This window comes from Pseudophryne corroboree, chromosome 10 (assembly GCF_028390025.1).
Source record: "Pseudophryne corroboree isolate aPseCor3 chromosome 10, aPseCor3.hap2, whole genome shotgun sequence".
Lineage (NCBI taxonomy): Eukaryota > Metazoa > Chordata > Amphibia > Anura > Myobatrachidae > Pseudophryne > Pseudophryne corroboree.
Genome location: NC_086453.1, coordinates 112,690,939 through 112,717,338, shown reverse-complemented (window position 1 = coordinate 112,717,338; position 26,400 = coordinate 112,690,939). Strand labels below are relative to the sequence as shown.

Sequence of the window (26,400 nt, the reverse complement as noted above, 5' to 3'; positions counted from 1 at the left end):
TAATGAATCCCTGGAAGACGGCGGTGGCGTTGCTGAGGCCAAACGGCATTACCAGGTACTCGTAATGCCCATCTCTAGTATTGAAGGCCGTCTTCCATTCATCCCCTTTTCGGATACGTATCAGGTTATATGCTCCTCTTAAGTCAAGCTTAGTAAATACTCGAGCTCCCCGCACTCTATCAAAAAGCTCTGTGATGAGCGGCAGAGGATACTTGTTCTTAATGGTGACTTCATTCAGACCACGATAGTCTATACATGGTCTCAGGCCTCCATCTTTTTTCTTAACGAAAAAAACCCAGCTCCCGCTGGAGAAGTGGAGGGACGGATGAATCCCTTCTGCAAATTAGACTTAATGTACTCTGTCATAACTTGTGTCTCCGGAACCGACAAAGGATAAGTGCGACCTCTGGGTGGCATTTTTCCCGGAATAAGCTCAATAGGAGAGTCCCAGGGCCTATGCGGAGGTAATTTGTCTGCCGCCTGTTCCGAAAAGACATCTGAAAATTCTCGATAAGCCTCTGGAATAGACTCCACGTCCGACTTGGCCGATGCACGGAGTGGAAAGACAGGAGTAAGACAATTCAATTGACAGAAAGGACTCCAAGAAATTATTTGTGTCGACCTCCAGTCGACATGAGGGTTGTGAAGCCTGAGCCAGGGAAGACCCAAAACGAGATCATGAGACATCTCCTGAATTACAAGGAACTCTAGTTGTTCTCGGTGCAAAGCTCCCACTTGTAGCTTAATTGACTCAGACTGACTTGTAATCAAGGCGTTAGGAATTTGGACACCGTTAATAGCTGTTATCGTAATAGGTCGTTCGACCAACTGTAACTTCAAGCCCAAACTCTGGGCGCAGGAGAGAGAAATAAAATTCCCCGCAGCTCCTGAATCCAATAGAGCCTTAACAGTTTTGACTTCTGTTTCTGTAAACAAAGATACTGAGAGTAAACAGTCCATTACTGGAGAAGATTGAGAAACCACACCCAGCTTGACTTCCCCGGAACAGGCTAGGACTGCCCGTTTCCCGGGCGAGACTTGCAAAACTTGAGTAAGTGATCCGCGGCTCCACAGTAGAGGCAAAGTCTACCCTCACGCCGACGCTGACGCTCTTCTGGAGATAGCCGAGACCGATTAATCTGCATGGGTTCGTCTGGATTTGAAGTAACCGTTTGTTTAGACGGAAGAGCCCGGAATCTGGATCGATCAGACCGAGTACGTTCGCCGCCTCGTTCCTGCATGCGGAGATCCACTTTCACACAGAGTGAGATCAACTGTTCCAAAGAATCTGGCAAATCCCTTGTAATCAGTTCGTCCTTAAGACGGTCGGACAGCCCGTTCCAGAAAGCGGCCCGTAGGGCGTCATTATTCCAGCGCAGTTCGGAGGCTATGGTCTGAAAATGAATCACATACTGTCCTACTGAACGGGAGCCTTGTCGGACTCGGAGTAAATCTGAAGAGGCAGCGGTCGTTCTGCCAGGCTCATCAAAGATCCTGCGGAAAGATGCAATGAAATCGGTGTAGCTGGAAACCAAAGGATCAGATCGCTCCCGTAACGGAGACACCCATTCCAGCGCTGAGCCCTCAAGCAAGGAAATAATGTATGCTACTTTGGACCGATCCGTGGGGAAGTTGTGTGCGAGGAGTTCAAACTGTACCTCGCACTGGTTAAGAAAACCACGGCAATTCTTCGGATTGCCGCTGTAGCGAGAGGGAGTGGGGAGCTGAAGACGTGACCTGGTTCCGGACACGGCGTGAACATTATCGGGAGCAACTGCTGGAGCGGGCGCCAGAGCTGGAGCCGGAACTACTGAAGCCAGGGATGCCTGAATTTGATCCAGCCGGCCGGATAGTTCCTGGAGATACCCCATCACCTGGCTTTGCGCCGCCTCTTGACTCTGAACACGGGAAGCCAGGTCCTGAATGGCACTCGTCTCTGGGTTCCGATTCCCCGGGTCCATGTGGCCTGAGTATACTATCACTGACCTGAGTTGAGAGTGTTGTGGACTCGGGGTTTCTTCCGGTGTCCGGGAAGAGGAACCGCAACTGGGCCGCAGCAGGGATGGTCGAATGTAAGTTTTTCTCATGCAGGAATAGATCGGCAAAAAGGAGGCACGTGTGGACGCGGAAGGTCTCCTGAAAGACAAAGCTTGAAAGGCGTTGATAAATCAGTGAAGAATATCCAATGCTGGAGGCACAAACTGCGCTAAAGTGCTCTGGGTGCTAGGAGACACTGAGGTGTTTGGAGACACTGAGATGATTGGAGACACTGAGGTGTTTAGAGGTACAGAAGTGCTTGAAGGCACGGAAGCGCTTGGAGGCACAGTAATGCTGGGAGGCACAGAGGTGCGTGGAGGCACGGAAGTGCGTGGAGGTTATTGCTTTATGGAATCATATTTATGAATATTAATATTTAATATATCATATATGGTATTTAATATATGGATATATTTCAATTAATATGCATTTATCATATATATCTGCAAATATATTATGTCAGGCTTACAAACTAATTGGCTGATACATATATGCAGTCCTTATACATATGACTTATGAAGTTATTAAGTTAAGATTCCTTAAAGAGAGTTCAAGCTTGAATATTACCGCTCTTTTTATATGATTCTTTATTTACAGGCAGATCAAATCGTACAGAATAAGATATACACAGTAGTGATATATATACTAATTATAATTATATATGCTTCCTTCGTTACATAACATAAAACAACATGACATAAGTTTCACAAACAGTTTCAATTGCTAACATAAAATGTATACTTGCAAGTTAAAGATTGCCATCCCAAGAATCATTCCTTCTGCATGTTCTCCATGACTTCTCCTCCTGACTGACTTCCTTCCTTCTCCTTCTTCTTCTCCCTCTCCCTCTTCCTTCTAACTCCTAACTACAAGTCTGGTCCTTTTATCTCATATTTTACCAATTCAAACTATCATATTCTCATAGTTTCCAATGGAATAGGTAATTATAGGTTTGTCAGATTCCAAGGTGTAATAAAACAAACATTGAACTGGGCTGTCGTGTCCTGTTCACGGAGGCATGGTGTCATAAAAGTGTGGTGTCCACACTGCCTTAAGCAAGTATAGTATTGTAAAATCTGGAATGTCTTTTCATCCAAAGTTCTGTTGTATTGACAAGTTTTCCTGGGGTCGGTTACACAATGTTTTATCAATGGATGTGATCTCTTTTCATAGTAGTTAATTTATACTCCCTAGCTTTTAACCTTCACTGGACAATAGACAAACCAGTAGATTCTGATCTACTGTAAGCACACCTGTGAATTCCAATGACCAACAGAGCTCTGTCACATACCTATTATCATTTATGGCCTAATACCTTTTCTCTACAATGACTCATGATATTAGTGTAACCTCTCTGGCCTTATTTATGACTAGAGCAGAATAAACCTGTTCCCTACATTATTTTTTACCATCTTGCTGTAAAACACAAATATACAGTATATCTATATAAACACATACACAAACCTAATCTCTTAAATCAGCTAAACATTACCTCATACATTCAAACTTATTTCATATCTATTCCTTACTATATATATCCAGTATACTGTCCACTATGGTAACATCGCCTATTTATAATGAATTATATTTTGATTCAGACAATATCCATTGCCCTAATATTATACTAAGTGCAGACAATTACCTATAAGGCAACAGTCGCCCCCTTGTGGCCATGAGAAATTCTTTTGATTGGCCACACATTAAACTAGCGTAATTGCTTCCAAATACATTTCAAAATATTCCTTCAAACATAACTTTCGTTGTAACCATAATATATACCATAAGTGTAATAATAATAACCATTATGATTTTAAAAATCTCTAAAAATTCTTAGCTTACCTAACCTTATTCTACTTTTTAACTAAAGCAGACAAAACTGAGGTTTTTATTCAGTATTCATGAGGAAAACTAATTTCTACAGACATTTGGAATACCATAGCCCAATTGTAGACCTTTTTTCTGTATCTGGATCAGTACGTTTGGACATTTTTGCTGTTCTTGTATGTAGCAATTTACTGGGATAAGACTGTCATCTGCGTGGTTTGCTTGCAATTGGAGATGCCTTGCGTTTGCATTATGGCCTTGCGTTTGCAACATTTGCACCATTACTAGAAGTAGAATTCTTCGTAGCAGCTGCTCCTTTGCTTGCCATTTCGCTGTTTGAGGCAGAGGGCTGTGTACGTCGAGTGCTGTGTCTTGAACATTCAGTACTTGTGACGACCCTCAGTAATAGTAATAGTCTTTATACAGTCTTTAGCAGTTCTGTTTCCTTTGCGTTTATCCAATGCCGCAGTTGTGACCAGTGTCCATATTGCTTTTGCACAAACAGGTTGTGATTTTGAATAGAACAGGCATATATGAAACAGTCTTTTTTTTTTTTTTCTTTCTTTCTTTCTTTCCTTGCTTGTTAATAGTAGGTCTTAATTGTCTTCGGGCAATAGTACCACAAATGGCTGTGAGTAGTACACCTACTCTGTTCTGTATTTCCTCACTGAATAAATTACCATGCAGTCTTAAATCTCCTTATTCTACCTTGTACCTATTTATACATCTCAATCTTACATAAACTTATACCAGTTTAACCCATATAAAGGCGTTTTCTATCCTACCTATATTTTGACTAATAATTATTTAAAATGCTTTTGATGTGTATATAGTAACATCCTATCAATACAATAAATGAATATAATTTTGCTTCAAACAGATATTAAATATCATTTAGGAATGGCTTTAAATATATCTAATTCCATCCAATATTATTTTATATGCAGCCATGTGCATATACAGTGACCCTGTTATGCTACAAATAATTATCTTAGACTTGTGACAGTCTTTATTAAGAGAATTATTCATCCCACTTAATAATCTCGGCCCAATTTGTTATAACGTGGTATACCATCCTGTATTAGATATTTAATTACTTTTGAAGCTTTTACGAAGGAAGCATAGGTAGTATCTATTGTGTAATATATAAAAAAAAGCATAAAATATTTACAAGGTATATATGCAATGATATAAAATATATCTCAGACAAATGTTTACATATATGTGATTAAGGTATATGAAGGGATGAGACAGTTCTGTATAATCACAGTGATGAGATGTGCTGTACACTGTTGTGGGAGTGTACATGTAGTTTGAAAGACAAGTAATGATTACTTGTGATGAAAGGGTTAATGAAAACCTTCCCCTTTCTTGTGAAACTGGAAAACTCCTTGAGGATTTGTCCATATATCAGTCTTTAGGGATGCTATGTAGATTTTGCTGGATAGCAGCGATGAAAGGGTTAATGAAGACCTTTTCCCTTGTAAATTGGAGTCTTTTTGGAGTCTTGCACCATTCTGTATACAGGTTGCCAGGATTACTATGAATCAAACAAAAATACATACAATGACTATCACAGATATTTATACAGTGATTTAACATAGCTTGCTATGCATTCTGTCCTATCTGCTGCATGTTATCAGGTACAGAATTTACAAATGTGTCTTTTAACGATTGAATAACAAACAAACAATTGTTTCTGGCCTGTGCCAATCTTTCCTGTCACATTGTGTGTCAATGACAGCACAATTGTCGCTGCAGATATGATGCAGGTTTAATTTGGAAACTGTGGCTGTTTGAACATCAAAGCAAACAATGGCTTCATTGGATCTAACAAGTAAAGGAATGATACTACCGTATTCACTTGTGACCATACTCCCTTGTGATGCAGCCTGGTCCCAGACTGTCTTTAACCATAGCGTTTGCTGCTTGGTGTGGCTCCTTAGTTTGGAAGAATCTTGGAGCTTCTGAAAAAACCTACTTTTGTGGGGAGAGAAACTTGTTAAACTTTGCCAAATATGTATTGCAGGTCCCAGGGCTTTCTGTCTTTCCACACCTGTAATAAAATGGTTATGGCACCAGGGCATAAAAACATTTTCATCCTGGTGATCCTTTTTGTCATTGTTAATTGGTGTGTGGTTTGCAGAATGACACTCTGCATGTGGTCTCTCTGAGAGCATGCAAACATTTGCACCATCACTAGAAGTCTCTGAGTGCTCTGTGGGGGTTACATAAGTTTGGGAACTTTGTTTGTAAACATGCATTCCTGAATTAATTTCATGGATTTTCCCTTTAAACATGTTTCCAGGTGAATACATTTCAAGGTTTGCAACTCTGGTTGCCATGGGAGTTTTCACCATGGGGAACTTCCCCACCCCTGTGTGCACTGTACTGCTGCTATCAGTGTTTAAATCTGCTGACAATTCACCTTTGCCTAAGGGCATAACAAATTCTTCATTTACATTGGGAACTCTGAGAGTGTATTCAGCAGAATACTCATAATCTGAGTTACAATGATCTTCCCCCTTACTAGACACAGTATAGGGGACATCTCCTATTGCTGCTACCTCCTTTACATTAATGTGCTGTCTGATGATAGACACATCCGGCACATTGCTACTTTCTTCCTTTACCACAGAGGCTGTTCTGCTGGTGGTCTGTGTGACCATAGCAGACTCCATGCGCTGCACATTGATGCAGTCCTGCAACATGTAACTTTCCTTAATTTTAGGATCTTGACTGATTAAGTCATTTCTGACTCCTGTAGACTCTGTGTACAGAGTTTCACATACCTCAACACTATTCCTGTTTGGTGTTTCTATCTCAGCTTGCTTGCTGGATGTTATCTCTTCATCAGAGATCTTGACAATTTGATTACAAACTGTCAGGCTTTTCGCTTCTGCCCCAAACTTTTTCTGTTTATTTTTCTGTTTAAGGGACTTAAATAACGAATGCATTTTTGCATTAATGGTCAGGCACGCCTTACGAAGACGTGAACCTGATTCTTCTTTACATTTCTGTTTGGCTTCTAGAGCCGCAGTTCTGCGCATTTTTCTAAATGCTACAGAAAACTTTTGCATTTTTAACATTTCAATGCTAAATTTATATATTCTTTGTTTTTAGTACTGAAGGTATCCTCTCCTTAAGATTGACCGGTGTCTTAAGGTTAAACTCTAATACCTGGTACATTTATACATTTATTTGGAAATACCCTTTTCCACTGTGCACATTTTCTATTCTAGGCCTTTAAATTCTTTATTCTCATTTGTAACCTATTCCACTGTGATCTTGTATTTTGCCAGCAGGCTTATAGCCTTTGGTGCTGCTTCCTAATAGATATTATGTTAGTTAAAATAACGTATATTGCACTAACACATTTATCCTAGGTTATACAGAATACAAAATTGACATTACACAATGGTAATAAATTTTCATAGATACATCCCCACCGTGATTCTGCAGATTTGGTAGCCAGCTTATAGCATCTGCTACTCCTCATAAATATTATAGATCAGATAATCAGATTCAGTAATAACAAGTCCCTTCGTGGTCGCCAATATTGCTTTATGGAATCATATTTATGAATATTAATATTTAATATATCATATATGGTATTTAATATATGGATATATTTCAATTAATATGCATTTATCATATATATCTGCAAATATATTATGTCAGGCTTACAAACTAATTGGCTGATACATATATGCAGTCCTTATACATATGACTTATGAAGTTATTAAGTTAAGATTCCTTAAAGAGAGTTCAAGCTTGAATATTACCGCTCTTTTTATATGATTCTTTATTTACAGGCAGATCAAATCGTACAGAATAAGATATACACAGTAGTGATATATATACTAATTATAATTATATATGCTTCCTTCGTTACATAACATAAAACAACATGACATAAGTTTCACAAACAGTTTCAATTGCTAACATAAAATGTATACTTGCAAGTTAAAGATTGCCATCCCAAGAATCATTCCTTCTGCATGTTCTCCATGACTTCTCCTCCTGACTGACTTCCTTCCTTCTCCTTCTTCTTCTCCCTCTCCCTCTTCCTTCTAACTCCTAACTACAAGTCTGGTCCTTTTATCTCATATTTTACCAATTCAAACTATCATATTCTCATAGTTTCCAATGGAATAGGTAATTATAGGTTTGTCAGATTCCAAGGTGTAATAAAACAAACATTGAACTGGGCTGTCGTGTCCTGTTCACGGAGGCATGGTGTCATAAAAGTGTGGTGTCCACACTGCCTTAAGCAAGTATAGTATTGTAAAATCTGGAATGTCTTTTCATCCAAAGTTCTGTTGTATTGACAAGTTTTCCTGGGGTCGGTTACACAATGTTTTATCAATGGATGTGATCTCTTTTCATAGTAGTTAATTTATACTCCCTAGCTTTTAACCTTCACTGGACAATAGACAAACCAGTAGATTCTGATCTACTGTAAGCACACCTGTGAATTCCAATGACCAACAGAGCTCTGTCACATACCTATTATCATTTATGGCCTAATACCTTTTCTCTACAATGACTCATGATATTAGTGTAACCTCTCTGGCCTTATTTATGACTAGAGCAGAATAAACCTGTTCCCTACATTATTTTTTTACCATCTTGCTGTAAAACACAAATATACAGTATATCTATATAAACACATACACAAACCTAATCTCTTAAATCAGCTAAACATTACCTCATACATTCAAACTTATTTCATATCTATTCCTTACTATATATATCCAGTATACTGTCCACTATGGTAACATCGCCTATTTATAATGAATTATATTTTGATTCAGACAATATCCATTGCCCTAATATTATACTAAGTGCAGACAATTACCTATAAGGCAACAAGGTGCTTGGGTGCTTGGAGGCACAGTAATGCTGGGAGGCACGGAGGTGCGTGGAGGCACTTGGGTGCTTGGGGGCACAGTAATGCTGGGAGGCACGGTAATGCTGGGAGGCACGGTAATGCTGGGAGGCACGGTGGTGCGTGGAGGCACTCGGAGGCACGGAAGTGCGTGGAGGTGCTTGGATGCTTGGAGGCACGGTTATGCTTGGAAACAAGGAGATGCTTGAGAACACAGGATTTAGCAGGAACTGGGGAGCTCTGGAGATCACAGTTTCTGAAAGCAGAATGATGATACTCAGGCGCCGGGTCTCTGCCCGGCGTCTGACTTTGAATCTCCCGCCCTTGCCTGATTGGCGGAGCGGGCAGGTGACGTCAGTCCTGCTCCGCCTCCATGACCACACTCATGATGGCGGCGCCCTCGCTCCGGGAAGCCGCTGAGGAGACACACCGACCCGACGCCGGAACCCGGAGACCGCCGGGGGAAAGAGGCGCCGGGTAATCCAAGACACACGCAGGGGCAAGCGCGGGCGCCGCTGCCTGCGACGTGTGACAAAATTCACATTACAGCACACAGTATGAGCCAAAATTCACATTATAGCACACGGTATGAGCCAAAATTCACATTACAGCACACAGTATGAGCCGGAATTCACATTATAGCACACGGTATGAGCCGAAATTCACATTATAGCACACAGTATGAGCCGAAATTCACATTATAGCACACTGTATGAGCCGAAATTCACATAATAGCACACTGTATGAGCCGAAATTCACATTATAGCACACTGAATGAGCCGAAATTCACATTATAGCACACTGAATGAGCCGAAATTCACATTATAGCACACTGAATGAGCTGAAATTCACATTATGCCACATGAAATGAGGCAAAATTCAGGGAGAGTGACAGCAGGGACATAGGGACAGGGAAAGTGACAGCAGGGACAGGGAAAGTGACAGCAGGGGGACAGGGACAGGGCGAGTGAAAGAGGGACAGGAAAAGTGACAGCAGGGACAGGGAGAGGGACACAGGGACAGGGAGAGTGACAGAGGGACAGGGAAAGTGACAGCAGGGACACAGGGACAGGACGAGTGACAGAGGGACAGGGAGAAGGACAGCAGGGACAGGGAGAGTGACAGAGGGACAGGGAAAGTGATAGCAGGGACACAGGGACAGGGCGAGTGACAGAGGGACAGGGAAAGTGACAGCAGGGACAGGGAGAGTGACAGAGGGACAGGGAAAGTAACAGCAGGTACATAGGGACAGGGAGATTGACAGAGAGAGGGACAGCAAGGACATACAGTAGGGACTAGGGAGAGAGAAAGGCAGCAGGGTAAGATTACCTCTTTAGTAGCGGCGGTGCTGAGGATGCTGTGGTCTGCGGTGCAGTGGATGCGGAGGCTGTGGCCGGCATGGTGCGGAGGAGGCGATTGTGTGAAGAAGGACTGAGGGCGGTGGTGGGGCAGCACGGGAAGCCCCGAAACGTTGGTGTATAAGTTGACATATACTGTGTGTGTATATAGTTATATATATATTTATATACACACACACACACACACACACACACACACACACACACACACACACACACGTGCAGCAGGAACTGACACGGCGGAACAAAGCTATACACAGTTGCTACGGTTAAAGAAAAAAGAAACAGATTTTTATTTACATGGCGTCACACTTTCGGACTACTTCAGGAATAAAAAAATCCCTAGGGGTTTTAGAATTAAGAACATTCCGACCATTGGTCGCTACAATCAAGAGTTTTGCAGGCGTTGGGCGGCAGTTCTTAATAAGTGTTCCTTCGACCTTATCCTACTAGTAATAGAGGAGTCGGGGAAGGAACTTAAAGCCGTTAAAGAAAAAATCCAAGCCTTTGAAATATTACATCTGGATAATATAAAAAAAGATACAAGCATTGATTGGATTCAAAACCTCAATGAACAAATAGGTAAATACAAACAGGAATTAATTAAATTCAAACAGAATAAATTACGGTTTGTCAACCAAGACTATGCAGAACTGAGAGTTTATAGTTGGGTTTACAACAGAGAACCTAAATTGGATCGCAGACAACGATTCAGAACCCGTCCCAATAAACATTGGGGAGATACTGAGTCCTCCAGTGAAAGTGCCTCCTCTAATGAACAAGAGAGACGCAATACGAGGGGTTTTCAGGACAAACCGCCATCAGGTGTCAGAACTCGGGCACGCAGAGATGTGGCAGGAGAAAGAATAACAGAAGAGGAGGCCAGTGGGCTAGATTTTACAAAAAAGAACACAAAAAGGAAAACCTAGTGTTTAATCTGTCTTCTAGACAGTTGACGGACTCTGAAACAGCAGTTTTAAATCTAGGTCTTTCTTTTGTGCCCACCCAAAAACCCAACTCATTTCAGTCCAAAATTGACCTTCATAAACTGAATAGAAGGTTACGGTTGAAAGAATGGTTTGGAGACACTCCGTCTCCAATCAATGAAGTAATTCCTGTGAGAAAGAAATCTGTTTTTGAACCCTAGTCTCATAATCTTGCCATTAAACATTTTACACAATCCATGGATTCCACCATTAATCATCTAGTGGACACGCATCAACAAGAGAAATGGAATTTATCTTTGACACAAAGAAAGGCACTCAAAGATTTAAGTATGTATCAAGACATCGTCATCCGCTCCACGGACAAGGGGGGAGGGGTGGTGGTTCAGGATGTGACAACCTACCGCAATGAAGCATATCGACAACTTAATGATGCCAGTGTATATCGACAATTATCCAGTGATCCCACTGACCGATTCAAGAAAGAACTCAATACGCTCCTAGATCAAGCAGTTTCAGGTGGCATTATCAGTGAACGGGAACGTAATGCAATTACAGTAGAGGAACCCGTGATTCCTGTATTCTATATGTTGCCCAAACTGCATAAGGATCCAGTGTCGCCACCGGGACGTCCGATCATAGCGGCTAGGGACTCACTATATTATGTCCTCTCACTATACCTTGACTTTTACTTACAGCCGGTTGTTAAAGGTATCCCCACGTTTTTGAAGGACACCACCACGTTTTTGCTTAAACTTCAGGAATTGTCACCTATAACAGGTGAATGGTTAATGTGTACCCTTGATGTGGTAGGATTGTACACATGTATTCCACATGATAGGGGCCTTGCAACGGTTCGTATATGGCTCACCAATAATCCCCTGTACACTGGCCCAGATTTAAAAATTTTTATGTCACTACTAGAACTCACATTATCTAGGAATTATTTTTTATTTGATTCCAAGCTGTATATACAGCACTCTGGTTGTGCCATGGGGTCCTGTGTGGCCCCAAGTTTTGCAAACATTTTTATGGCCGAGGTTGAGAGGGATTTGTTCTTAACCAACGGTGCAGTCATGTCAAACATCAAGTATTACTGTCGCTACATCGACGATATTTTTGTGCTATGGTCAGAGAGTCAAAATACGTTTGAAGAAAAAATGAAAGAGATCAATGCACTTGATACAGCGGTCAAGTTCACTTGGGAGAGTAGCGTCTCATCTATTCATTATTTGGACGTGCTTATTTCTACCAATCAAGAACATGTCATTTCAACTTCACTATACACCAAAGAAACAGATCGCAACACAGTACTTCATGCATTGAGTGATCAGCCAACCGCCACCAAACGAGGGTTACCTTACTCGCAGTTTTTGCGAGTAAGAAGAATTTGCAGTAGTGATGAAGACGCTATTGCACAAATTGATAAATTGCTCCACAAATTCCTCCTTAGAGGATATCATCATAAATCATTGAAGTTAGCCAAAACCAAGGCATTAACACTCACTAGAGAACAAGCCTTGTGTGGCAATACAATACAGAACAAAACACTTGTGAAGAAGGTAGTCTGGCCCCAGGGGTATTCAGGAATCAGCAAAAAACTGGTCCAGCAGGCACGACAGGTCTGGCCTATCATAACTACAGATCCACAATTACCCATGTTGAGAGAAACCTCCATTTTACCGTCGTACAAGAGAGGTCGGAGCATCAAGGATGCAGTAGTGCACAATGACATATCACAGTTCAAGGTACCATCTAAAGAACATTTCCTTACAAGAAAACCAGGAAACTATAAGTGCACAGGCTGTACAACATGTAGTTATTTGGAATCAGGCCCCACGTTTTCCCATCCACACACGGGAAAAACATACAAAATTAAACACGTACTTACCTGTTCTTCTACTTTTATCGTATATATTTTATTAGATGCCCGTGCAGTTTATTATATGTGGGTAAGACCAAGAGACAATTGAAAGAACGCATGGCCATGCATAGGTCTAGTATCCGTGCAGTGCTGGAAGGCAAAGGCTCGGACCAACCTGTGGCCAAGCACTTTGCAGAACAAAAACACAATCTGGCGTCACTATGCTATAAGATGATTGATTTCATCCCCCCTAGCATCAGACGTGGTGACCGGGACCGCAAATTGTTGCAGAGGGAGGCATATTGGATTCACACTCTCAAGACAGTTAAACCACATGGACTAAATTACATGTTATCCTTTACTTCATTTCTATGAAATTTCATTTGTTAGGTCCATATGATTTGGATATACATTAGCACCTTGCCCCACTTCATGAGTTTCCCTCCCTCCTATAATGTAGACAGGTTAAACTCCTCATGTTTATAACACCTGGATCTATGATGGTGTGTCCGATGTGGATTTTCACCAACCATGATCCACTTAGATGCCACCATGATGCGTGATTACTGTTTATTAATGTATACTGTTTGACGTCAGGAAAATGTCACTAGGTTACATTGGTGTAGAGCTTGTACTTGCCGTCATTACGTTCTGCTAAATTTAAATTGAGTAGTCATTATCTAGCTTATCATGATATACTGTTTTATGCTGTTATTGTACCATGTTGATTTAGTTCCAGACATGTAGTTTTATGTAGTTTTTAGTGTTTAAATTTTTTTTTATTGTATGCACAGAGGTGAGATCCACTTCCCTGTGAGTACCCGTCACGCCGGCGCGGACGCGCCATGATGACGTCATCGGGACTCCGACGGGACCCGTGGAGATGGTGCTGGTGCACTCTTTATAAGGTATGTTGGTTGATGGTTTATGTGGTCTTGATAATGGGAATAAAATCCCGAAACGTTGAACGCACGCATTGGAGTATTGTCTGTTTCTTGGTCCACGAGTGCCAGTTATGTTTGGAATTCTATGCTATTGAAAACCAGGGCACCGTGGCATTTACTCATCTACAGCGGAGTGCCGGACACAAACTGCAGTGCATATATACACACATATATATATATATATATATGTACATATATATATACATATATATACACACACACACAACTATTGCTGTGATGCTGGTAGGTCCAGTGTATAGGGGTGCTGGCTGGGCGCAGGAAGGCTCCATATGCGCTGCCTTCCCTGTTCCCTGCAGCCTGCGCGCCCAGCCAATGGCTGAGCCACAGGCTGCTGCTGCTGCACAGATTATTGGACAGCTGAGCCGTCGCTCAGCTGTCCTTCCTGGACACGCTACACAGTCCCTACGTGCGGCCACGGTGCCGCTGCATGGAAAGTGGAGACAGCTATAACTCAGCTGCCCTGCAGGTGGAGCCGCCGCGCCGGCTCCCGGGAGCCGGGAGCGCAGCACCGCAGATCGGATCAGAGATCCGATCTGTGGGGGCTGCCGGGGGCCCCTTTTAAAAAGGGGGGCCCGGGGTACTTATCCCCGGGGCCCCCCTCTTAATCCGGCTCTGCATACATTCTTTGGGACTACCAGTGTTGCATATGGATTTAAAAATTTGTATTAACAATGTACATTTAACAATATATACACAGTTTAGTCAAGGGTGGAAAAGTTTTATGTTACAAATAAATGTAATATATATTTATAAATCTTGAAGTGTCGATATGATACAGGAAAGTGTATGGAACCTGATAGTTATACAGTGAAAGCAGTTGTAGATTTTGTCTAAGTCAACTAGGAAGGTCAACAGTGTCTAGGTTGACACAGGAAAAGGTAGATGTGTTTTTTTTTTTAAACATTGTGGTGTTTACCCTGTAAAGTGACCAGGAACCCCAATTAGTGCAACACATCCCCTTGCATGGCTTACTTTGCTCGCCATACTTCCGCTTCGCTCTGCACAGGTTACTATTCCCAATCGTGGTCCATGTGGATCGTAAAGTATGAAAAAGGTCAAAATATGGAAAAAATTTAAAAATCCACGTTGACTTTTTTCTGTATCGACCATTGGTATGTCGACATTGTGTCCATGTTGACGTTTTGACCATGTTGACCTAATGTCTGTCGACCATTAGTGGTCACCTATTGACTGTTTGCCTTATCCATGTCGACCTAGCATCCGGTTACCAGATTTTATTAGCTATATATGTACACCTTGCTTATTAATGCAACTATCTAATCTGTCAATCAGTGTCCAGATGAAAGATTGACAATGTCAATCAAAAAGTCGACACCACATAGTTTATATGTATAAGGTCGACAGTGACAATAAGTCGACAGATGAATGGTCAACAGTGCTTTTGGTTGACATGGAAATTGTCAACATGTTTTTTCAAAATTGTTAGGGTTAGGAACTAGGGGGAGGATTAAGGTTAAACTACGGGAGGGGACAGTTAGGTTTAGGCACTAGGGTTAGATTTGGGCTAAAGTAACAAAAAAATGTGTCAACCATTTTTGTGTCGACTTTTTGTACCTGTCAACCTTAAGCATCTGACGACCACATGTCGACCTTTTGACACTGTCGACCATGTTGTGTCGCCATTGATTGTTTGCCTAGACATTGTCTATAAATTAATCCATACCCCAGCCAAACATGTGGCATCAACTTGATGCATAAAAGCTTGCAAACATGGTCAAGGGGTTCAGTTGCTGTTCATACTAAACAACAGAATGTTAAAGAAATATGATCTAAGTGATTCTTACCATGAAATGATTGTTGGTGTGGGACGATGTGATTTCAGTGTCTCAGAAACTGCTGATCTCCAGGACTGACACCCACAACAGCCTCTACAGTTTACAGAGACTTGTGCCCAAACAATCTAGGGGGACATTCCGAGCTGATTGTAGCCCTGCAAAATTTTGCAGGGCTACGATCATGACAATAGACATGCGGGGGGATGCCCAGCACAGGGCTATCACGTCCCGCATGTCAGTGCGGCCCCCCCGCCCCCACAGAAGTGCAAAAGCATTGCACAGCGGCGATGCTTTTACACTTTAGGAGTAGCTCCCGGCTAGCGCAGCTTTAGCATATTGGCCGGGAGCTACTTGTCACTCCCCGGCCCGCAGCGGCTGCGTGTGGCGTCACGCAGCCGCTACGGCCCGCCACCCATACTGTTCAGCCATGCCTGCGTTGGCCGGACCGCGTCCACGAAACGGCGGCCAAACACCACCGTTCCGCCCCCCCCTGGCCAGCGACTGCCTCTGCCTGTCAATCAGGCATTGGTGATCGTAGCTCAGCGACATGCGCCTGCGCACTGCGTCGCCTGCGCATGCGCAGTTCTGACCCGATCGCTGAACTGCGATAAACTGCAGCGTGCAATCGGGCCAGAATGACCCCCCCCCGCCTAGTGAGCAGCAGTTTTGTGAGCACACAAAGCCTTGTTAATGACTTATGTCAGAGGAGAAAAGCCAGAATGGTTAATGCTAACAGGAAGCCAACATAGCTGAAATAACCAGGTATTACAAGAGTGGTATGCAGGGGGAGTAATGTTGTGGGGAATGTTTACTTGGCAAACATTAGGCAGTAGGCACCTTAATACCAATTTACCATTGTTTAAATCCTTTTATGCCCACAGTCTACCCGTCATGAAGCACGCTTCCTTTCAAGCTGATTACACAAACATGACAATGAGTTCAGTGTTCTCCGATGGCCTCCACAGTCACCAGGGAGTACATTTATCAATGTGTGGTTTCCTGGGCTGGCTTGAATGCACTGTGCATCACTGGTGATTTTGTTTTGGTTTCTTATCCTGCAGTTTTAAGTGTAGAAACATAATTTGCTGGTGATGTGTGGGAGTATGGAATCCAATATACGCATGTGGTTTAGCGCAAACTGCCATTCCCCCATACTGGTTAAAATTACAATGCGTACAGCGCTATTGCTAAAATGTATTAGCATTAGCATTCTATATATTATTACTCTTTATTATTGTGCCTTATATAGAGTAGGGTGTAGTAAAAATGGGCCATTTTAGAAATCGAAAAATGCTTGGGTATGGAAAATGTTCTACGCCATGGTAGTAATTCACTGCCGAAGGATCGTCGTTCTAGGACAATATCTTCAGCTCCCATAATTGCCTAAAAGTTTTTACATTTGGCGGGAACCGCGGGTTCCTCTGCGCTCCACACCTTGTCTCACATAGTGCGGAAAGCATTTCCAGACACTAAAACATTGGGGGTCATTCCGAGTTGTTCGCTCGCAAGCTGCTTTTAGCAGCTTTGCACACGCTAAGCCGCCGCCTACTGGGAGTGAATCTTAGCTTATCAAAAGTGCGAACGAAAGTTTAGCAAAATAGCGAATAGACACTTCTTAGCAGTTTCTGAGTAGCTCCAGACTTACTCGGCATCTGCGATCAGTTCAGTGTTTGTCGTTCCTGTTTTGACGTCACAAACACACCCAGCGTTTGCCCAGACACTCCTCCGTTTCTCCAGCCACTTCCGCGTTTTTCCCAGAAACTGTAGTGTTTTTTCGCACACACCCATAAAACAGCCAGTTTCCGCCCAGAAACACCCACTTCCTGTCAATCACATTACGATCACCAGAACGAAGAAAAACCTCGTAATGCCGTGAGTAAAATACCTAACTGCATAGCAAATTTACTTGGCGCAGTCGCACTGCGGACATTGCGCATGCGCATTAGCGACTAATCGCTCCGTTGCGAGAAAAAAATACAGAGCGAACAACTCGGAATGACCCCCCTTATGCAGTTGATGTTGCTATGCAAGTGAAAACTTGAAAAATCATATCAATTTGACTATAATTTTGCGGAATTCTGGTCATTTTGGCCTGCAGCTCTTATTTTCAGAAAATATCCAGGACCCATCGTGTGGAGATGGCTGCAGTTCGGGACACACCCACCCAACCGAGCCAACCAACCAACCAACCAACCAACCAACCATAGAGCAAGAGATAAAGTTTGTGCATGTAGTACATGTACATGTGTTGTGTGATCTATACATGAAGAAAGAGATGGTTTGTTATTTTGTAGCATCTTTTTAATAAGATTTTTTTGCAAATTTGTCATTTCCTCCCTTGATTTTAAAGAACAGTTTATTGAAATTTTTTTGTTATAATACAGCAATGACATTTCAACAAGATTACAACATAAAAAATTAACAGAATAAAGGCAACGGGGGAAGAGGGGGAGGGAGGGGGGGATGTGCAACGACACTCCGAGGTGGTGCAGATAAAATTGTATATAGGCATAATCTTTTACACCAAGAGAAATACGTCTTCTTTGTGGAACAAGTATCAAGCAAAAACACTTCAATAGACCTCAGACAAATAAAAAAAGAAAAAAATAGAAAGAATGACCTAACCTTGTATCTTTACAGACCAAAAGTGAAAGGGGGAGGAGCGTCATGAAGACTCAGCCACGCAGCCCATGTTTTAGAAAAAGTGGAAGATCTATTCTCCACTATGCTAGATAAAAACTTCATCTGATACGTGTTCCAAATAGTCATGGTAATTTGCAGCTATGGACGGAATAGTAGTAGACTTCCAGTGGAAAGCAATCTTGCACTTCACTGCACTAGTAATGTGCCAGATTAGCCTCTGATCTGCTTTCTCCAGCCCACGGATCTCTCGAGGGAATAGAAAAAAGGAAGAGGTAAAGGGAACCCTAGTTTTAGTGATGTTAAGATCAGCCTATTAACAGCTAGCCATAGAAGTGAAATACGTGGGCATTCCCAAAAAATGTGGGCAGGGTGCCCTCCATCCCACATCCCCTCCAACAGAGACCTGAAGCAGTCGGGAATATATGTTTCAGGCGAGATGGGACCAAATACCATCGAGCGTAAATTTTATATGAATTTTCTCTGTCTCACTGCAGTGGCAGAGGCTATCGGACTTCGTCTAATTTGGATCCACGTGTCAGGAGTCGGACCTAGTTGTTCCCGGATATCCGCTTCCCACGCAACCTCATGTTTGGCCAAAGGGGGTAGTTTATGTGTAAGCATCATCTGGTATAGTGTAGAGATAAGTCCCTTTGACGGCGGTCAACCTAGACAGAGCCTTTCCAGGGCAGACCCAGACCATATACCAACTCTCCGAAACCAAGAAGAGTAAAAGCTACGCAGCTGCAAATATTGGAAAAAACATTGGTGCAGTAAATTGAATTTGTTCTGTAGGGCAGCAAAAGTTGTGAATCCCCGTAAAAGGGGCAATATCATTAATAAAAAGCAAGCTATGAGTCTTCCAGTTTCTAAAATTTTGCTGGCCCCCACCCTCAGGGAATGCGGGGTTATCCCATAAGGGGTATAGCGTAGGAGGGGAGGAGAGCAGGGAATAAGCCCTACAAAGCCTATCCCATAGAGTGAGAGTAAGTGTAATAGATGGGAAACGAGACAGAGTGGCAGGCCTCTGCGCCCAGGGGATCCAAAGCAAGGTGGAGACTGAGGTCAACTGTGTTAGTGCAGATTCTAGCTGAACCCATCGTCTAGTGGAAATGTCAACATGCCATTGAATGGCCTGTGACAGGTGAGCTGCATAGTAATACAGCTTCAAATTCGGTACACCTAAACCTCCCTCCTTGGCTCCACTAAACAGAGTTTTAAGTTGTACCCTAGGTCTCTTGCCAGCCCACAGGAACAAAGACAGCTTTTTCTGTAGATTTATAAAAACGTGTGAGGGTATTGCAACTGGTAGGGCTTGAAAGAGATACAGCAGATGGGGGTAAAATGTTCATTTTTAGTGCGTTCGCTCTGCCTGTCCAAGAGATAAAATGCCCCAACCACCTTGTGAGATCTGACAATATCGAGTTAATAAGCCTAGGATAATTGGAAGCAAAAAGTTGGGAGTGTTTTTTAGTTAGGTAAATCCCCAAATACTTCATATGTAGTTGTTTGCATTTGAAAGAAAAACTCGAGGCCAAGGACTGTCTAAGCGGATTAGAAAGATGGAAAACCTCCGATTTCGAGTTGTTATTTTTGAAGTTGGAGATATCACCAAAATCCTGCAAAATCTGGAATAAATTGGGGAGGGATATGAGTGGATTAGAAATAGTAAGGAGAATATTATCCTACAGTTATACCTGAGACATCCGAACTACTACGTATTTTGGAGGCTAGAGGTTTCGCCATGAGGGAAAAATGAGGGGGGAAATGGGGCATCCCTGTTTAGTGCCATTGTGTATCATGAAAGGCTGAGAAGCGCAGCCGTTAACCAATACACAGGCCGTGGGAGAGTGGTATAGTGCATTAATTCCAGCTAAAAAATTATCCTGGAAACCATATTGGGCCAGAGTCCTGTTCATGTACAACCAGGATATTCGATCAAAGGCCTTTTTCCGCGTCCAAACCCATGACCAAAGAGGGGATTTTAGAGATATTAATAAATTGGGTAGTATCCACAGCTCTTCTAATATTGTCATAGGCTTGTCTACCGGGCATGAATCCAACCTGGTCTGGATGGATCAGATGAGGTATCACCCGAGCAAGGCGGTTGGCCAAAATCTTTGCAAATAATTTTAAATCTGAGTTTAACAATGAAATAGGCCTATAATTACTGCAACTAGTAGGGTCTTGGTCGGGCTTTGGGATAACAACTATGGTGGTCATTCCGAGTTGTCCGCTCATTGCCGTTTTTCGCAACGCAGCGATTAGGTGGAAAATGCGCATGCGCATGGTACGCAGCACGCATGCGCTAAGTTATTTAACACAAAACTTAGTAGATTTACACAAGCTCGAGCGACGTTTTTTCATCGCTCGAGTGATCGTAGTGTGATTGACAGGAAGTGGGTGTTTCTGGGCGGAAACTGCCCGTTTTCAGGGAGTGTGCTAAAAAACGCAGGCGTGCCAGGTAAAAACGCAGGAGTGGCTGGGGAAATGGGGGAGTGGCTGGCCGAACACAGGACGTGTTTGTGACGTCAAACCAGTAACTAAACAGACTGAGGTGATCGCAGTCTAGGAGTAGGTCTGAAGCTACTCAGAAACTGCAGCAAATTATTTAGTAGCAGTTCTGCTAACCTTTCGTTTGCTATTCTGCTAAGCTAAGATACACTCCCAGAGGGCGGCGGCCTAGCGTTTGCAATGCTGCTAAAAGCAGCTAGCGAGCAAACAACTCGAAATGAGGGCCTATCTCTGCTGTAGTAGTGGCTTTATCAAAAGGGGATCCAGACAAAATATAATTGAAGAAATCTTTCAGGAAGGGTGTAAGGGACGATTTGAATTTCTTATAATACAATGCTGGGAGCCCATCCGGGCTAGGGGCCGAAGAGTTTTTGAGCGATTTAATTATATAATCAATCTCCGCAGCAGTGATTTCCATATTAAGAGATTGAAGTTGTGTTTCCGACAACTTTGGCAGTGAGTAACTAGAGAGAAACGCATCTATGCGATTTTGCATATCTGCAATATCTACAGGCTTAGGGAGGTTATATAAAGTTTGGTAAAACTCCTGGAAACTATTAGCTATTTTTTGAGGATTGTAAATTGGGTTATGTTGGGCATCATTAATAAACAGTATCCTGTTCCTTTGTTTTCGGGAATGAAGACGAGCAGCCAGGAGAGAATCTGCCTTATCACCCTTAGCGTAAAATTTATACTGTAGCCATCTCATTGTTTTGGTTGCCTTCGCAGAAAGATTCTGGTGTAACTGACCTTTAAGAGCTAACAATTTGCTATAGATTGAACGTTTAGGGTGCTGCTGATGTTTGAGCATATGAGCTTCAATCTGGCGTTCTAAATTCGCAATGGCCTGTGCATCTTTTAGTTTCTGTGCCTTTGCCAGGGATATAAAATGACCTCGGATAGAAGCTTTGTGAGCTTCCCAAATTATAGCGGGAGAGACATCCTTAGTAGTGTTAAAATCAAATAATTCCTCTAGTGATTTCTTCGTTTGCTCCACAATTTCCTGTTTCAGGAGGAGGGAGGAATTCAATCTCCACCGGAAAAAGGAAGGCGAGGGCTGCGTAGAAGAAACCAACAGCGAGACCGCTAAATGGTCTGACTGGAGTGATCCAGGCCTTATACAATCCTTGGACAGAGTCACCAGTAATTAAGAAAAGGTAAATTCTAGAATGAACCCTGTGGGGGATTGAATAAAGTGTATATGTGCGCTCGGAAGGGTACAAAACTCTCCAAGCATCAAACAGGCCCAGCGTAGAAATAGTGTCAGCCAATCGCTTAGATTCTCTAACAGTGGCAGGACTCGGTTTCCCAGAATTGGAGCGATCCCATTGTAGGTCTGGAACTGCATTGAAGTCACCTCCCACTACCACCCGACCTCTGGAAAGTTTCGCTAAACATGGAAAAAAGTCTTTGTGAAAGGCACCCTGCTCCAGATTCGGGGCGTAGACCGAGGCTACCGTCAGATATGACTGCCCCAGATTCAATACAAGAATATTGAAACGTCCCATCGGGTCTGAGAAGGATTGATCTACTGTGCAAGTGAGCCTATGGTGTAGGAGAATTGCTGTTCCCTTTTGCTTTCTATCCGAAGAGGAGTAGAAGGCCTGGGGATATGCTCGAGAGGACAAGGAGGGATGCAGTCTTGCAGTGAGTCTCCTGCAAGGGGACTAAGTCAGCTTTCTGTTTCTTAAAAAATTGTATGGCCATAGTCCTCTTGCGAGGAGAGTTTAAACCATTAACATTTAACGTTAAGATACTCAAACTCATGGTGGATACCAATAGAATAAAAGACAAACAATACAATATGCCTAAGGAGTCGAATCTAGGAGTGAGAATGCACAGGGATACAAAGGGAAAATTTATATAATGAGAAACCAGGTAAAACAAAAAAGGTTGTCTGTAGACCAACAGTAAAACAAAGTATGGTCGTAGTCTCAAGGACTCGACAGACATCACAGGTGTAAGGCCCCATCTAAGGAGAGAGGGTCCACTGCGATGTGGGGGGTAGGCTAGCAGCGTGACAAAAAAGAGGCATATTATAAATAAACCAACTCTCAAGCCGGTAACACAACTAGACATGTCAGAAGAAAACAGATACGGGTGGGGCTGGGTAGACCCTACAGCTTATGTGGATTTACGGACAATTAAACCTGGCACTATGAGAAGACATTATAAATCTAGCGAGATAGCTCTACTCTAAAAACTTAGTGGATCATATACTTTGTAACATGTATTATAGCATATCATAACGATACTAGAAACCAGCCTGAAGCTGCAACTGCAGTGATAAAAGCAAACACAGTACAGTAACCAGCAAAAAACAGAATACGGAGGGTATAAGCACCTCTGGAACCTAAAAGAAAAAGGTTTAAGCAAGTGAATTGAAACATTTCAACATTAACAGTAACAGGCATGAGACATACTAGGAAGTCATCTATGCAGTCGACCACTCAGCTTGTGGTGGTGCATTCAGGTTCGGGCTATGAGCCTGTCTGCGAGAAGGGGACTCAGTAGAGGCCGATATGATTCCTAGTCTCTTAAGGGAGTCCAAACTGTCGTCAGGAGTTTTCACCACCTGAGTCCTTCCATTGAACGAGAATTGGAGTGAAAATGGGAACCCCCATCTGTACAGAATTTTTCGATCACGCAAGGCTTTTGTGACCTGCAACATTTCCCTCCTCTTTTTCAATGTGGAAGGTGCGAGAGCTTGAAAAACGAGCAATTCAGATCCTTTGTACAAAACCGCCGGTACCCCCCAATAAGCAACCAGAACTTTTGTTTTGACATAGTAGTAATGCATCCGTAAGACGATGTCCCTTGGAGGTTGGTCTGGGGGAGGCTTCGCACGGAGGGCTCTGTGCGCTCTATCTAATAAGAATTGGTCCTCTGTGAGATCAGGAAGAAGGAGCCGAAACAAGCCAAACAATTAGTCTTGTAAAGCTGAAGCATCTATGGATTCCGGAACATTCCGTATCTTCAGATTGTTCCGTATGGATCTATTCTCTAAATCCTCAACGTGTTCCTGCAACGACTCCACTTCCGAGCGCAAATCAGACATCTCCTGGGAGATCACATCTTGATAGTTACATAGATCGTCCATTTTATGTTCCAATGTATCTGTACGGGAACCCAAAGAGGAGAGATCTGATCTCAAGTCTTGTATGGCTGTCCTCAGCTCAACTCTGAAAGTGGCGGCAATTCATGGAACCAGAGAATCATATTGATCAGAGTCAGTAGTAATGGGTTCATCTGATCTTGAGGGAGATGATGAAGTGTTGGGCGTGATCTTCGGCGAAGCGGGCTGCTGAGATTAATTTTTACCTTGTTTGGGGCCAAAGAATGAGGTTGCTGCCCCTGTGGAGGGCCAACGATTTCTATTGCCCATATCAAGGCAGTCGGTTGTATTATTATTTCACTGCAAGGGATATAGTGACAAAACTGAGAGTTGCCCGAGAATTCAGAAATGTGTATGTAACTACATAAATGAGTGGTTATAGGTAAGAATAACGAAAGGGGTACCCAGGTGACCCGTAAGTGCTAGACTGTCATAAGCAAACCTTCATATGGAGCTAGAGAGAGTGAAAGTAGCAATAAACAGCGGCTTCAGGAGGCGGCCCACGCAACCGATACCACTACGCGTCACAACAGATTGTAAAAGTCCCAGACCGATCTGGAGGGCCTGGCCTGCAGCGACTCCAAATTCAGGTGCGGGCGTCCTCGTATAGTCGCTCCTTCCCACGAGGCAAACTTCCGTTGTAGCTGTTTGTGACACAATTCTGCAGAAGACTGATAGGCGCAAGTGGCAGATGCAGGATATATGAAAGGCAATTATAAATTCCGGCAGATGCCAGGCCGCCCATATTCCAGCAGAGTAGGGCACATACACTCCGGAGGGCAAGATGGTCGCTGTTCAGACCCAAGGCTTTATAGAGGTGGATCCGGGCGCATCCAGCCGAATGCGGAACCGGCGTCAGCGGGGGTCTCGGGACACTGCTCAGGCGGCGGTGAGGTCGGAGAGTGCTTGTGAAGCTGGGACTGGATGTGTCTCCGCCAGTACGGAGCTTCTGGACGCCCAGTGATTCTCCAAGCTCCGGGCCCCGGCTTCTGGGTGAGAAGCAGGCCGGCGCTAGCAAATGTAAGACGGGTGTCAGCGGGCGTCCTGGGGCTTTCCAAAGGCGGTGATTTGGCCGGAGAGTAGGGAAGGTGCAGAAGCATGGAAATTGTCCCTTGGCCCGAAGTGTCTGGAGGTCCGACGGGATAGCTCCAAAATTGAGGCCCCGGCTTTTGGAGTGTGGGCAGGCCGCAACCCGCGGGAGCCTCCATGGCGCTCCCCGATTCCGCGGCGTAGCCCAGACAGATGCAGAAGGTCAAGGGGAGGAGGTGAAAAGGAAAAACCGGGTGGTTGGCTAGGGTAGCGCAGGTGAGGGGGGTATTTAGTAGGCACAGCAACAGGAGCCGGAGGAAGCTGCAACCGCTCCCCTCCAATGCCAAGCCACGTCCCCCTCCCTTGATTTTAGAGTATTTTGGATTATGCCGACTCTTTCTTTAAATCCACATACAGATGCTGTGGCTGTGGTAACCAGCTTCACAGTCCTCTCAACGGCTTGTGTGTGCGGCATGGAAACTGCCATATACCCCGTTATGCAAATGCGACTGGGTCCGTGACTGTCAACATCAGTTCTTCCTCAGAAATGTCTTGAGGAGTGGAGGTGGAGCCATTTTGGTTGTTTCCCAGTAAATTACCTCAGTATAGTCTTTGGCTGAAATTTAGTGAAGGAATTTGGAACTGTCTCACAGTTTGTGCATCTTCCTGGGCTCTAGCATTCAAAATTCTTTTCACAGCCAAATGTTTGATATCTGATTATTCATCATTCATCAAACAGCTTACTGACCAGTAAATTTTCTGGATGCAAAAAGTAAGCATTAGTCTGGATGACCTCATCGACTTTTTATCATGCAGGATCAGGTAAGTATCATATGTATTGTATAGCATTCCAGGGGGTTTATTTACTAAGATTCGTGTTTCTGTCAAATTGGTGGGAGTTTAAACCCGAGTTTTATCGGCTGTATGTTTCTGCAACTTTTTGAAATTATTTTCGGTAATTTACTAAGCTGCCGAGTTTGCGTTTTTCATATTTTCCGATGTCGATGTTATTCGTATTGTCGGGCAGTGTTTTACGGGAGTGATTAGTAAAACTCTGCCGGACATAACACAATGAAGCCCGGCCGGATCAGTGAGATCCATGCAGGGCTTCATTGTGTACAGTATGAGAACTATTTAAACAGTTAAAAGTAAAAAAAAATTGCGTGGGGTCCCCCCTTCCTAAGCATAACCAGCCTTGGGCTCTTTGAGCCGGTCCTGGTTATTTAAATACCGGGGAAAAAATTACTGGGGTCCCCCTGTATTTAGCCAACCAGCACCAGGCTCTTGGGCTAGCCCTGGTTCCAAAAATACAGGGGACAAAAGATGTAGGGGTCCCCCATATTTTTAAAACCAGCACCGGGCTCCACTAGCCAGAGAGATAATGCCACAGCTGGGGGACACTTTTATATAGGTCCCTGCGGCC

The 26,400-nt window shown here is 43.3% G+C and overlaps 1 long non-coding RNA gene across 1 annotated transcript in view; it reads left to right on the top strand.

The window, feature by feature from the left end:
- LOC134966184 (uncharacterized) overlaps positions 1-26,400 on the top strand; it is a 155,902-nt gene that overhangs the window by 12,963 nt on the left and 116,539 nt on the right. Inside the window, exon 3 of the long non-coding RNA XR_010188597.1 lies at positions 13,713-13,826. This is a non-coding gene — a long non-coding RNA (uncharacterized LOC134966184). The remainder of the gene's footprint in view (positions 1-13,712; positions 13,827-26,400) is intronic.